This window comes from Vipera ursinii (genome assembly GCF_947247035.1).
Source record: "Vipera ursinii genome assembly, chromosome: 1".
In the NCBI taxonomy this organism is placed as follows: Eukaryota; Metazoa; Chordata; class Lepidosauria; order Squamata; family Viperidae; genus Vipera; species Vipera ursinii.
The window spans coordinates 99,485,289-99,499,557 of record NC_139512.1 but is presented as its reverse complement, the minus strand read 5'-3'; the positions used below and the strand labels follow the sequence as shown (position 1 = coordinate 99,499,557).

Genomic DNA, 14,269 nt, shown 5'->3' with positions numbered 1-14,269 from the left:
TTGAGTTATGGCAGAAGCCAATCAAAACCTTTTAAACTTTAAGACAAAGGTTTGGAGACTTCCTTTAAAGGCAATTGGTATCAATGCTGAAAGCTCTCAGCAGTAAGGCCCTAGAAACTCAAAAAGATTCACATCTGCCCAAGGAAAGGAAAGCAGCGAGCTCCATACTCCCCCTTGTGGGAATGAAAATATAGCACAGATACTAAATTCTAAAAGATCCTTTCTCCTGCCTATGTTTCTGTTTGCATATTAATTCTGATATTATCACATCGCCCCAAACCTTTCATATATTATCCAGCACTTTGTTAAGAAAAAAAAGAATACTGAAACTGCCTTTGAATATCTCCTAACAGCATCTCATTGATTTAGCTTACAGGGAAAGTTATCACTCAGAATTTCACTTCTCCGTTAAATGCCCAGAGCTACTAAAATACTGCTGTCCCCTTTATTAATCAGAAATCTACTTGAGTTCCATTAGCAGCTAACTACTCAAACCCTGACACAAATATCCATCTCAAAATGAAAGGAACAGAAATTATTCTTGCTTTTAGACTGAAACGGGCAAAACTGCAGCCTTTGTAACATCTTTTGCTTTTCAGCAGTTGCAGCCTGTGGCTCTCCCTCCTTCCCACCACTGGATTCCAAACTTACTTCGGGCAGCTCACAATATAATAATACATAAAACTCAGCATACACACACAAAAAAACCTAAGATGAGATATGGTCACTCAATATAACATGGACAAAGACACATCTGACAAGGAATTCCATCCATTGGACAGTGTTGGGCTTCAAGTTTTGATGTTCTAGACTACAAATGTAGGAATGATCCCAAAATGCCATTGCATGGATATAACTTTAGTGGCCACTGTGCCAGCTTCTTATCAGGGCAAAGTGGTTTCACCAGGTAGTATGTGCCAAGCAGCAGCCAGGTATTAGAGCAAACCTGTGCATTATGAGCTGTGGTGGTGCAGTGGTTAGAATGCAGTATTGCAGGCTGTGCCCACAGTCAGGAGGTTGACTTAGCCTTCTGAAGTCAGTAAAATGAGGACCAAACTTGTTGGGGGCAATATGCTGACTCTGTAAACCACTTAGAATAGGCTGTAAAGCACTGTGAAGCGGTATATAAGTGCTATTGCTATATGCTCCATACTACATCCTATAAGCAGCATGCTGCCTTTGGTTCTATGGAGAGTGCTATTTATTCAAGGGCATTGCAGATGGGATACAAGAATGGGCCACCTGGTTCTTTGCTTCCAGGCAGGAAGCTGTCTGTCTCGGCCCTACTGAAGGCTTCCAGCAGCCTTGTGCCCATCCTGCTCACCCAGCCTTGCAAGCCCATTAAACAGGCTGATACATCACACCAGTCCATGGATTGTTTAACCATGAGTTGTTGAATAAACCGAGCAGGTAAAACAGTGCAGTAATGCACTAAGTCAAAACCCATGATTTATAGTACATAGTGGTTGGGTTGATACACCACACAGTAAACCAAACAGATTTTACTATGCCTTAGTGCAGGCATGTCAAAGTGCCGGCCCGCAGACCGGATGCATCATCCCAAAACCGCGCCCAAAAAGTCACAATACATTGTGCGACGTCACATGACGTCCCAAGTTTGACATGCCTGCCTTAGTGTGATGTGCAAAGCCAGCTATTGTGGACCCTCACTGGATTGTCTATTAATCGCTGTAAAGTGTGTAGTTTTTATTGTAATAGCATGGATTGCTGTTATATGTTACTAATATAACATATGAAAATATTTATGAATAATTATTAAGAATTCAGGGGAAACCTCTTTACCACTGGAGGTTCAGAGAACAATCCAGTTTTCTATCTCTTCCAGTCATGCTCTTGAAAAATACAGTGCTTGTCTGTACAGCCGCAACTGACTCACTTCCACCTCCTGTCTAGTGATGTTAATCAAACTGAGTCATCTTCACTCATCTAAGATCTTCTTAGCTTCCACTGTGATTCCTCACTGGTGTTTGTTGGGTCTAAAGAGGCATCATATCAGAGAAATCCTCTCTAGTCAAAGTTGAGACCAGCTCAAATATTTTAATTTCAGCTTCCATAATGAATCTTACAAGCTTCCCAACCCACCATTTATCTACCATCACTAATTTCATTTTTTAGCTTCCTTGACTGATAAATCAAATCTGAAGTATTTGCACAGCCTTGCTCTGCTTTGTCAAGACAAGCTGAGTCAATTAGACTACTGAGGCAACAGATGTGTCATTTCAAAATACCCTGTTTTTTTGTAATACAATTCCAGCAAGACTGTCCAATCCAACTTTGCATTTGTAAGGCAGAGCAATTGTTGAACTTGTAAAAAAAGCATGGCCAGTGATGGTCTCATGTGAATCTTCTGAGTTAGAGGCTGAAGAGGAAGACCAGACAGTCAGCTTACAATTAAGCAATTAAGTACCTGCAGCAGTTTCAAGAAACAATGCACCTGAGCTGGTAAGACTCTGTTCAGATAATAAGGGTTAGATCTGGCAAAAGATCCCAAACTGAAGAACATACCAACAGATATGAAGGGTTGAGCAAAAGGGATCAGCAAAGGAGTTTCAAAGAAGAAGTCAACAATGGCCCTAATCAAGCCATGTCAGCACCTAGAGCTATCTATATAAAGCAGCTTTCAGGGCCCTGCCTCTGTTTGAATCAATATTCTAGCTTTGTGTTCAAGCTAGCACGTGACATTCTCTGGTGCATTATCCCTGGACTGCTGTAGAAAATGTTATCAGAACATTTACAACCATAGCAATAGCACCTTTCAAGTTTGTATCAATCATTCTCTCTGGTATCAGCTGGCAGAGGACATTCTCACCAAACCAGGAGGAATTAAGTGTTTTCCGAATTTGGGAGATTGTCCCAAACCAGTAGTGGATTGTGGTTCCCACTAAAGCTTTGTATCCTGTTACATCAGTCTCGTACTCCTATATGACTGGTCAACCAGCACTGATGATGTTACTTGGTTTGGGTAATGAAATGTCTGCAAGAAAACAAGCAAACCCAGAGAGCACCCAGGACCCCTCCTTTCAACCCTGAGCTACAAATATTCTCCTTCACTGATCAATTTAGCTGGTTTGGAAGCCAAGAAAGTGGCATTTGAGCAAAAAAAAAATCTATCATTTTCCCAAAATGCAATTTTTTTCCTCAGAATAGGCAGTGGGAAATGGTAGCTGAAGTTGGTAAGATGTCCAGGATCATTAACGAGTCAGGCAGTTTCAAAATATGATGGATAAATAAATAAAGCAGACATAGCACCGTAGCTTAGTTACAGCAAGGGAAAGAAACAAAGTCAAATTAAATAAAAGTAGGAGAAATGGCATAGAAGATAGAATAAAAGTCTTGTTTTGATACTCTCAATCTCCCACGTTTCAAGAATGTTATACTTAAGTGTGCTGAGCCAAAGTTTATTCTTTTAGGAACCTAGTTTTGAGAAAATACAATCTGATGCATTTGTCACTTCTAGATAAGCAAAATCTCTTCTGTGTTGCCATCTGTCATGAAATGTAGTCGGACCAACCGAAAACCAGCAATTGACTCAGAGACATTTTTGCAGAGGCATTTTTACTCTTTCAAACCCACAACACTTTCCTCATGTCACCCTATGGTGTCCCTCACTATTGACTGCCAAGGAACCTCAGGAGCTAAGGTAACCACAGGAATTAAGCTGGTTAAACTTCTTCTTGACCACAGCTGCTATTTACTTACCAAGCAGATGTTGTGAGTCCAGGACTCTCAAATTATGAGACAAGTTTTGTGAGAGAGTATTTCTTCAGAATGAGATGGCTAATGTATCCAAAGCTACTTCACCTTGCTTGGAATTAAGTTTCAACCTATTCTTCCCAATCCAGACACTTATATCCTAAAGGAACCTGGAGACACCTTGACATCACTTGATCAGGGCAAGATGTAAGGATGATTGTGTTAGTGGATGATTTGTCAGTGGATTACTTCACCCAGTTACTTCATTCAGATGTTGAATAAGAGTAGGGAGAGCTCAAAGCCCTGCAGCATCCATAACTGAGGAACATCGGTCTTGATTTCTCCCCACTATCACCACTGACGGGAACTACTGCAGAAGAGTAGCCCCCAGACCAAACCCTCCCTAGAAGGCTACCGTATAGATGGTTTCAAGGACTGATGTGAAATCAAGCAACACTTGCAAGGTTTCACTCTTCCACAAGTATGATCAGTATTGTCTGAAGCCATTCAAAATAATTCATTTGCCTCAAGATCCTGAACTGTTGCACCACCATCACTTTCTTAACAATCTTTCCCTCAAAGAAGACTTCTCAAGGACGAGGCACAACACCATCACCTCCTCAAAGCTGTTCTTGTCACCATTCTGACTCTGTCTCCTGTCATCTTTCTGGAGACTTTCATCAACCAAAAAAAGGTCCAGACTGGAAAGCAAGGTACTATTACATTGGACTGCAGTGCATTCATATGAAGCTGATTAACTGGTTAATGGGACGTGGTGGCTCAGTGGGTTAGGACGCTGAGCTTGTCGATCAGAAGATCGGCAGTTTGGCAGGTGGAATCCCAAGAGCCGCATAGCAGAGTGAGCGCCTGTTTATCATGATTGCACAGCATACTTTTATATTGACTTTGGATGTTTAAAGCCTCAATAATATCAGATATTAAATGTACAAAACTACTTTTCTTAGTGTTACCTACTTTAAGGTACTCTTCTATTGCATGTAGTTTAGATTACCTATCTAGTCATCTATTGAGCATTTTCTCCATGAATCGTGGTTGTTCCATCTTTTATAACAGAGGGCAGCACTTGTCCTGTTTGTGGCATGCCAGAATCTGCACACCAAAAAACAAGGCAAAATTAAAAATTTTAAAAAGTAGGGAGAATCAAAGTGAAACTGTAATTGAATCTCTAATTTTAATTTAATTACTGTTAAATTAATATAATTGCTCCTCTGTATTTAACATTTTTTTTGCCTGTTACATTAATTATTAAGGGACGCGGTAGCTCAGTGGGTTAAGACGCTGAGCTTGTCAATCAGAAGATCGGCAGTTTGGCGGGTCAAATCCCAAGTGCCGCATAGCAGAGTGAGCGCCTGTTACTCGTCCCAGCTTCTGCCAACCTAGCAGTTCGAAAGCACGTAAAAATGCAAGTAGAAAAATAGGGACCACTACGGTGGGAAGGTAACAGCGTTCCGTGCGCCTTTGGCATCTAGTCATGCCGGCCACATGACCACGGAGACGTCCTCGGACAAACGCTGGCTTTTCGGCTTTGAAACGGAGATGAGCACCAGCCCCTAGAGTTGGAAATGACTAGCACGCATGTGCGGGGGAACCTTTATCTTTACCTTTTAACTGGTTAATGAAATAACATTACTGCCCAAGCCACAGTGACTCTTATCACTCCTAGTCGCTAAAAGATTGCTCCCTCCTTGCTCTAAAATATACAACGTATTGATTTGTTACAGTTCATTGCAAGACAACTTGAATAGCTGACAGAAACTAAACAACAAATATGGGGAAGGAGGCAAACTGAAGAGTTATGGAGAGAGGCAAAGGCATTTTGGTAAATGATTTATTGATGGAAACAGGTCAGTTATTCAGTAATTTTCAACTAGTTGAGTCTAGAACTAATGCTTCTTTTAAAAAAGTTTTCACTTAGAACACCGTAACATTTGGGAAAGACACTTGTGCTACTTTCCACTTTAACAGAATTAGAATTCTGAAAAGAATTTCCCTTTCCATTGCTTTGGATTGAAGAAACTCTGCATCTTCTGGTCCAGTGTTTCTCAACCTTTTCTTCACAATAGACCTTCTTTGTGTACCTTTTGTGACCAGGGACCATGCCCATGGACCATTGAGATTTAAATCATAACATTTCTTCAAGCCTTCGCAGAACCCTTGTGATGACATCGTGGCCTCTCTAGGGACCACAGGTTCAGAACTTCTGGTCTAGTCTATCCATGAAGAACTCTGGAGTCAGAGTGCTAAAAAACAGACATGGTGCCATAAAAATAGAGGTGCAGGTATATCTGATCTAATCCTATTCGTACTGTGTGGCTAGGAATTGTAGAGTTTAAAGTATATCTTTAAAATTGCAACCTTAGAAACATTAATAAGAGTGTCCTACAATTTCCAGAATTCACCAGCCAGCCCTGGGGAATTCTGAGAAATAAAATCCACAACTCTTAACATTGCGGAGATTCGGAAACACAGCTTATAAATTATGCTTTGTTTTGCTTCTGATCATGCATACATGTTTCTTGCATTAAAAATTGCAGGACGCTTTGGAAAAGCACTCACAACAAATAGCAGATATTATAGATGAAAAGATGGAAAAGCTGGAGGAGAAGATGGAAAAGCTGGAAGAGAAGTTTACAGCAATGAGGGCAGACATCTTGCCTGCACTTCAAGGTGTGGCTTTATGTATTGAATGCTTGGACGAAAAAATGGAAGATCTTAGCCAAAATAATTCCAGATTAGAAGCAAAAGTGTTAGAGAATGAAAATGTGATGGATAAAATAGACGGTGATTTGACTCTTGTCCAGTACCACCAGATGGAGTTTGCTATCAGAATCAGAGGCTTAAATGAGAATCCTAAAGAAGATTTAAAGCAGATAGTCTCTGAGGCTTTGGAAGTGGTACTGGGACAGTCAGCAGCTGAAATTGAGGGAAATATAGACAAAATCTTTCGTGTGAATTCATGGATTGCAAGGCAGAGAAAGCTACCTAGAGATGTGGTGGTTTATTTCACAAAGAGAGCAATCAGGAATGAAGTTATCCAGGTTTCTTATGATACTAAGCTTGTGGTTGCTGAGCAAGAAGTTTTGGTTTTAAAAGAGATTCCTCCAAGAATTTTAAGGAGAAGGAAAGATTTTGCTTTTCTGGCACAGGAACTTAAGAAACGCGACATCAAGTTTAGATGGGAGATACCAGTGGGTATGGTGGTGATGCATGAAGGCACGAGACACCGTTTGGTCACAGTGATCCAGGCACGTGATTTTTATAGCAATGTTTTAAAAGCAACCCCTTTACCACTTTTGGAATCTGCAAAGAAAAATGGCAAGGGAAAGCCTCAGGATGCTGAAGGAACGCAGACAGATGAGAAAGCTACTGGAGGGGATCAAATTACAGCTTCATCGGAAGATGCCATGCATACATGTTTCTTGCATTAAAAATTGCAGGACACATAAAGAATATCTTGAGAAGGTTCAAATTTGGTCTTTTTCTCATGTAGAGATTGGCATTATGAGGTAACCCACCCCTGAACATTTCTGGTAAATCCGTCTGGTGCTCAAAGGGAAAAAAAGGATTTTAGCATACTGATTACTCTCAGTCTTTTAAAACAATGTTTTGAAAAAACAATAGTGACTGCATAAGGCTGCTGAGTATATTCAATAATATATTTATTCAGGGTACTTTCTGACTTTACTATTTGGACCAGGCACATTAGCTCTGTCTGAAACTCTTAAACTATTATTATTACCACAGATAGGCCTTGTTCAGGGACTACAATTGGGACTGACAATTCAGTCATTAAATGAAGCAGCCACTAAGTGAAACTGTGTTGTATTTACTATCTTACTTCAGCTTTCCTTTGCTTTATAGGCATCTAAAGGTCATAAATGCAAAGGCTGGTTGCAATATCACTTTTTCATCACCTTCCTAATTGAAACCGGTTGCTAAATGAGGGAGTCACTACACAAGCACTACCTATATTACTACTATTAAACATTTTAAAACTTCCAAAATATTGGAAGTCATTTTGCAGCTACAGCTCAAAGTTTCATACAGGATAAATATAAGCAACTTGCAGTTCATTGGAATACCTTATTTTCATGAATCAGTAAGCTGGAATTTCAAAGAATATTAAATAATTGCATTGTCTTAAAATATAATTAATTCATGAAAAACATTCTTTTGGGAGTCTATTGGACACTCAGAGAATATATAGCAAGGGCCAGTTTTCAACCTCCATATGATGGAATAATACATTGGAAGACCATGTTCTACACCAGGGGTGTGAAACGCTGGCCCACAGGCCGGATGCATCATGTCAAAACCGCACTCACTGCATTGCTGGCAATGGAAAAAAAGTCACGTCACGTGACATTGTGAGTTTGACACCCATTCTACACTGACACTCATAGAATGATGCAAAGTAAGCCACCAAATAAAACGTGTGAAGTGTGAAACCTATAGAAACATGGTGCAGAAAAGAGTCACAGCGTGCCATGGAAAGATCAGTGCTGAAGATCTCATTCAGAGATTGAATTAGAAATTAGGTGAATCAGTGACAGTGCAACTTCAAAGATGCCACAAAATGGCATTAAACAGAAATATAAGTGGGCCGTGGACATTTTATACAGGTAGTCGACTTACAATCACAACTGAGCCCAAATTTTCTGTTGCTAAGCGCAACATTTGTTAAGTAAGTTTTGCCCCATTCTGCAATGTTTCTTGCCAGAGCTGTTAAGTGACTCAGCACAGATGATACATTAACACGGTTGTTAAATGAATCTCGCTTCCCCACTGACTTTGCTTGTCAGAAGGTCATAAAAGGTGATCACATGATCCTGGGCACTGCAACTGCCCTAAATGAATCCGTTGCCAAGCATCTGAATTTTGATCACGTAACCATGGGGATGTCGCAACAGTCGTGTGAAAAACAGTGATAAATCACTTTTTTCTGTGCCATTGTAATTTTGAACAGTCACTAAATGAACTACATAAGTCAAGGACTACCTGTATTTATCTAATAACAGGTAATTATAAAAAGTGACATGATTGTGGCTTTATAGTTGTCCACGTGCCCACCTGAATTACCTCCTACAAGATGGACTGATGGATTACAAAAATATGTTGGTCCTAAGGGGAATACCATAGCAAAAGACCAAATGAAATATAAGTGTTTATTGAAGTCATTGCTCTCAAAGAACAAATGTATACTCACCAGTTACTGAAAAAAAATATTTTCCCTTTCCATAAAATGTATTTTTCTCTCTGATAAATCCCTTAAGATGCATGCAATTTTTCCTGCTTAGAAACTCTCATTTGTTACTAAAGTTTGTTCAGCAACAAACAGTCCTACTCTTGATGGGTTTATTCTTGCTGCCATAATGACATTATAATGACATTATAAACTCCTTCTTTCATGTAAAAACTAAGGGCCATCTAATAAAACTAAATGTTGGGAGATTTAGGACCAATTTTCAAGACTTATTTCTTTCCAGAAGCATTAAATTGACTATCACATGCCATGAAGAACTTCAATTTAGGCACCCTTAAGAGAGGCTGGACAAATTCATGGAGAATCAAAGTTATCAGCAGCTACTAATCTTGAAAACACCATATTACCTGCTGAACTGTAGGCCACTTACCTTATTTAGACCAGAGGTCTTCAACCTTGGCAACTTTAAGACTTGTGGACTTCAACTTCCAGAATTCCTCAGCCAGCTGGCTGAGGAATTCTGGAAGTTGAAGTCCACAAGTCTTAAAGTTGCCAAGGTTCGGGACCTCTGATTTAGACTACTAGGGACAAACACTGAAAGACTATTGCTCTTTATATTTTTAAGCATCCTAGTTCCCCAAAGTGTAATAAAGAATGTTGAAGCAGATGGGCCAGAGGCTTCATTATATGTTTTGGGGTAAAATGAAGTAGTGGTTGTAATTATTTACTGGAGAGGAAATGCATTCTTCTGATCTGTGGTATTCTGAAGCTGTATCAGTATTACTTTTTTTCTTTTTGCATATGTTTAACCCACTCTCCTGAATGCTTCCTGTGGATTTCCATTAAGAGGAATATGATGATTGGTGAATGTGCTGAGGAAGAAAGTCTATGCAACTTCAGCAAGAAACAAAGGTCACGTTTTAATAACATTGGTGGGGAAAGATCATTTAGCAGAGTGATCTTTAAAAGATTTTTTTGAAGACTGGGTTCATGATTTCCCTAGAGATTAAATTCCAGGAGGAGAATATTCTCTTTGGATTCCATAAGAGGGCTGAAAATTTTTTCAATTATCCTAAATCAGCAGCAGATGGAGCAAACAGGAAGTATACTCCATTCCAGAATAGAAGCCTTCATTGCTTGCAGCATTCAGACATATTACATTCTCTGTTGAAAGCAGCTAAGCATAAATCCAGTTAACTTTGTTAAAACAAACCTCTTTGAGATTAAGTTTGGACTTAAACCAAAATATGAATTCCTCAGCTGGCTAATTTCACATCAAGGACAGCTTAAATGTTCTCTTTACCAGCTCCAATGGAACAGATCTGGGTAAATGCCGAAAAAGTGAAAAATTTTCATACAGCTGTCTGGTTTATTCAGAATTGCTTTCTCAGTCTGAGATCAGGTGGTTGATAAAGCTCTTTATTGTTCCTCACAGTGCAGTATCATTGCAGAAAGAGACTTCTGTAAGAGCACGAGACTCAAAGCCCTCCCTGTCCCTACCCTTAAACCTCTCGTTGGTTTAGGAATAACCTTCACATGAGAATACAGAGGTTTCTGTGTGATCACAGGGACGTTATTGCTGTTCATATTACCTCACAAATGACTAGGAAGAAAACACTAATGCCTTCTTTAAGCATGGGAAACCGTTCTTTCCATACAATGAACATACATGTGTTCAAAAAGGAGGTGTTTTGCTTTTTTTGAGGTGACTACCTAAGCTGTATTATGACTCATTTTTTCTATAAAATCCATTTTCCAGAAGAGCATTAGTTCCCAAAATATGGATACATTACTTACAGTACATAAGAATAGAAAATATTGAAGTTTGTGGTTTGTTTGTTTTTACATTCTTGTAATTTTTCCACTTTGAGGAGACTGGAATTTATCAGTAGCATCTTCCCTCAACCTACAGATGGAGCATGCCACTAGACTTTTTGTAAGCAAGTTTTTTTTTAACCCATTTATTAATTTACAGTGTTTATGTATCAATTCCATAAAAAAATCAGTGGTTTATAAAACTAAAGATGCAACTATTAAAATAGAATCAGTACCACTATATCACAACATAACTTTAGTGTCCACATAAAGTGAACACGCCTACTTTTGAATATCATTCCAGAGCAGGAGGATCTAGCAATGCTAATCCTTATTCCCATACTGTTAAGGCTATTTCAAAGTACTCTGTATTGAACTGACTTTTAACTCAAAACTTTTAGCAGATGCAAAATGCAGTGGTCTACAGTGGTATGTTGCTGGCACTCATCTCCATTAACCCATTGCCACAGTGATACGAGCCCTGCATTGGCCTTTGATGCATTATATACTTGATGCATATCTTTATGGCTGCCTACTTCAAGAAGGATCAACCCATCTGATTCAATCTTCTTAGAAGATCCTACTAATTGTTCCCGATTTCCATGAAGCAAGCAGGACTGAGGCCCAGGGATGCTGTTTTTCTGGGGTGGTTCCCTGGAGATCACTGCCCATTCTCTTAGACTACTCTCATCATTGATGGCCCTTCAGCAATCGCTGAAAATGGAATTTTTCTGAGCTGTATTCACAGAATAAAATAATGCCATCTATGGTTGTTGATAAGAGTGTTATGATTATTGCTATTGTTTGTATTCTAAATTGTGACATTTTAATTCTACCTTCTTTCTTATTAGTTTTCATTGTATAATGATCTTTGTGTGCACATTTTAATTAAGACTTTCACTGTAGCAGGCAAGTATCATAAATATCTAGTGAACACTAGAAAACAACGAAGACAGAATTTTCTGTATCTCTTCCCTGCTATCTAGTGGCTACCTAAGGGTTTGTAGCACGTGTATGGTAGCCCTAGGTAGGTAAACTGAGATATGTTAGTCAACAGGTCTACCTAAGCATGATAAAGGCTAAATTTAACCCTTATAGTCAGAAGGAACTTATACAGTTGACAACATCAAATTTTTCATGGTCAAATTTGCAAAGCCTGAAAATGACAAAAAAAATTGACAATTGTTTTCAAGGACCAGTCCAATAGGTGAAGACAACATTCTCCTCCAGAGAAAAGAGATCCATAACAGGTTTCTTGTTATCTCCAAGCTGACCTTCCAACAGTTTCTTCTCTAATTTCATTCCTATAATCACAACTGTTCCTCAAATCATAATGAGAAGATTTATCATCCAAAATTCTTGGGAGAATGGAAAAAAGAACTTGCTGGGTGAATTCAAGGCAACTGTGAACTTGGGAAGATAGTCTCCTTACTTCAATTTCTACATAATGAATTGGTACTTTTATGCAATTTATTTCTTGGATCTTGCTTATCCCTCTGTTTGGCTTTAAGCTTCTTTGTACCCTAGTTCACAATGCGCTGTGCTATAATGTAATTTCTTTTTATAGCATATTGTGAAAGGCCAATCATTGTAGTTTATAAATCTTCATTTAAGTCTTAGCATCTTGTAGAAATTGTTTGATGGGGTATGTGAATCAGTGGGTCTCTCTTTATGCAACCATACCCTCAATTTTTATTTTAAAAAAAGATTTTTAAAAAAATAGGAACAGAAGCTGGATTTTTCAGGTTTGTTTCCAAATAAGGAAGAACTATCCTTTCTAGCAATTTCTCAGCTGCCCTCCCATTCCTGTATCCCTTGTCATCTAACCTAGCAAGACATTAGCTGTTTCAGACCTATTAAATCCTATCACATGCTTAAAAGTAAAAGCCTCTTGGCCACTGCAGCATCACCCAAAGTGGGCATCTAAATCAGAACCAGGGTGGAGGTTTAATGATTTTGCCCTCTAAGAAACAACTTTCTGGGAAGTGGAACATTAATTGGAAGTGTTTATCTCTGAATTGCAGTCCCATGTGCTTAAGGAAAGATCATTATCCACAGCTTGGCAATGTAGCTGGAAAATATTAACAGCAGAACCAGGTCTTCATCTTATTCCATGTCACTAACTGCTAGGAAACAAATTGGGGAAAGCTATAAGCAATGCAAATTTATCAATGGTAAAACCAGAAACAATAAGCTAAATGGGGGAAAACAAACATTTTTTACTTGGACTATTTCTTACACCCATGACTCTCAGAAATATTGTATATATTGTGTTTGTTTTTAATAGATAATCTCCCATTCATTTACCCTTGTTCCAGAAACAGACAGCAATCTAATCAATAAAGCAGATATCACACATACATTGTCAGTTATCAAAGTATCCAAAATAAAACTAGAAGTACAACAAATCCTGAAAAAAACCTGAGAAGAAATGGACACTGACTAGATATACCAAGCATGTTGGATTGTTATGGAGATTGCACCTTTTGCTTAAAGGTGTATCTAGGGCAGCATCAGATGTGCTGGGATTATACTATCCAGAACTGTCCATCAGCAAAGTCAATTAGAATTTAGGACGCTATAGACCCCATCCTAAGGATACTACATTAGAAAAGACTGCCCTAGGATTTGATCCCTTCCTGTAGCGCATACATGTAACACACTGTTGAACATGAAAATATGTATAAGTCTCCTGAGGATTTTGACATATACGAATGACAATCTTTTAACAGAAATTCTCCATCCTCAGCTATTGTTGACATAAAACAGGGGAAGAAGCAGAAGGCAGAATTAATGCCAAGAATTCTTTCTTACTCTTGTATAGCCAATGCTGCATTATTTTAGCTCCCTACCTAATAAATATAAGATGCATTACAGCAATTGGGAAAGATGGAAGCTGGAGAGATACTTCATTCCTGCTATCTTCTCTGTCCCATTCGACAAGTGTCAGAATCAACATGGGCAAGTTCTCACAAGCAAAACTGATGATAAAGAATGTACTGGTATTGTGTTCTCTCTGAAGCTTCTTTGTGCTGGAACAGCACTAATGTGAGTTAACATTCAGGTAATGGGTCAACTCCAACATGGTAATAAGAGAAAAATAGCCTGTTTCCCAAGTTTTCTCTCCTAAACAAATTTAAACACACACTATAGAAATGAATTTTATACTAAACTCAGGATGTGACCATTTCTCCAAGGAAAATGCTATGCTTCACATGACAGATATGTAGGCATCTTCACTGGGTAATTTGAACAACAAATCATTTGGATCTAATTAATTCAAAGTAGGAATATTCTCTTCAAAGAGGGAGAAAAACGGGGGCCTACTGATCCAAGTTCAATAAACTTGGAAAAATTAAGCAAGTTATCTTTTTGTCTGGATGTTGATTGTAACTGGAATCAAACTTTTATACACTTCAAGCATATTTATATTTGACTATGAATACATCAAGACAAATGATAGCCAATGGACAGAAGACTTTATTCAAATCCATAATGAACTACTGCAAGTCACAT

General features: G+C 38.7%; 1 protein-coding gene across 4 annotated transcripts in view; it reads right to left on the bottom strand.

The window, feature by feature from the left end:
* Nucleotides 1-14,269, bottom strand: part of DENND2B (DENN domain containing 2B) — a 161,162-nt gene that overhangs the window by 130,394 nt on the left and 16,499 nt on the right. The gene's annotated exons all lie outside the window — the stretch shown is intronic.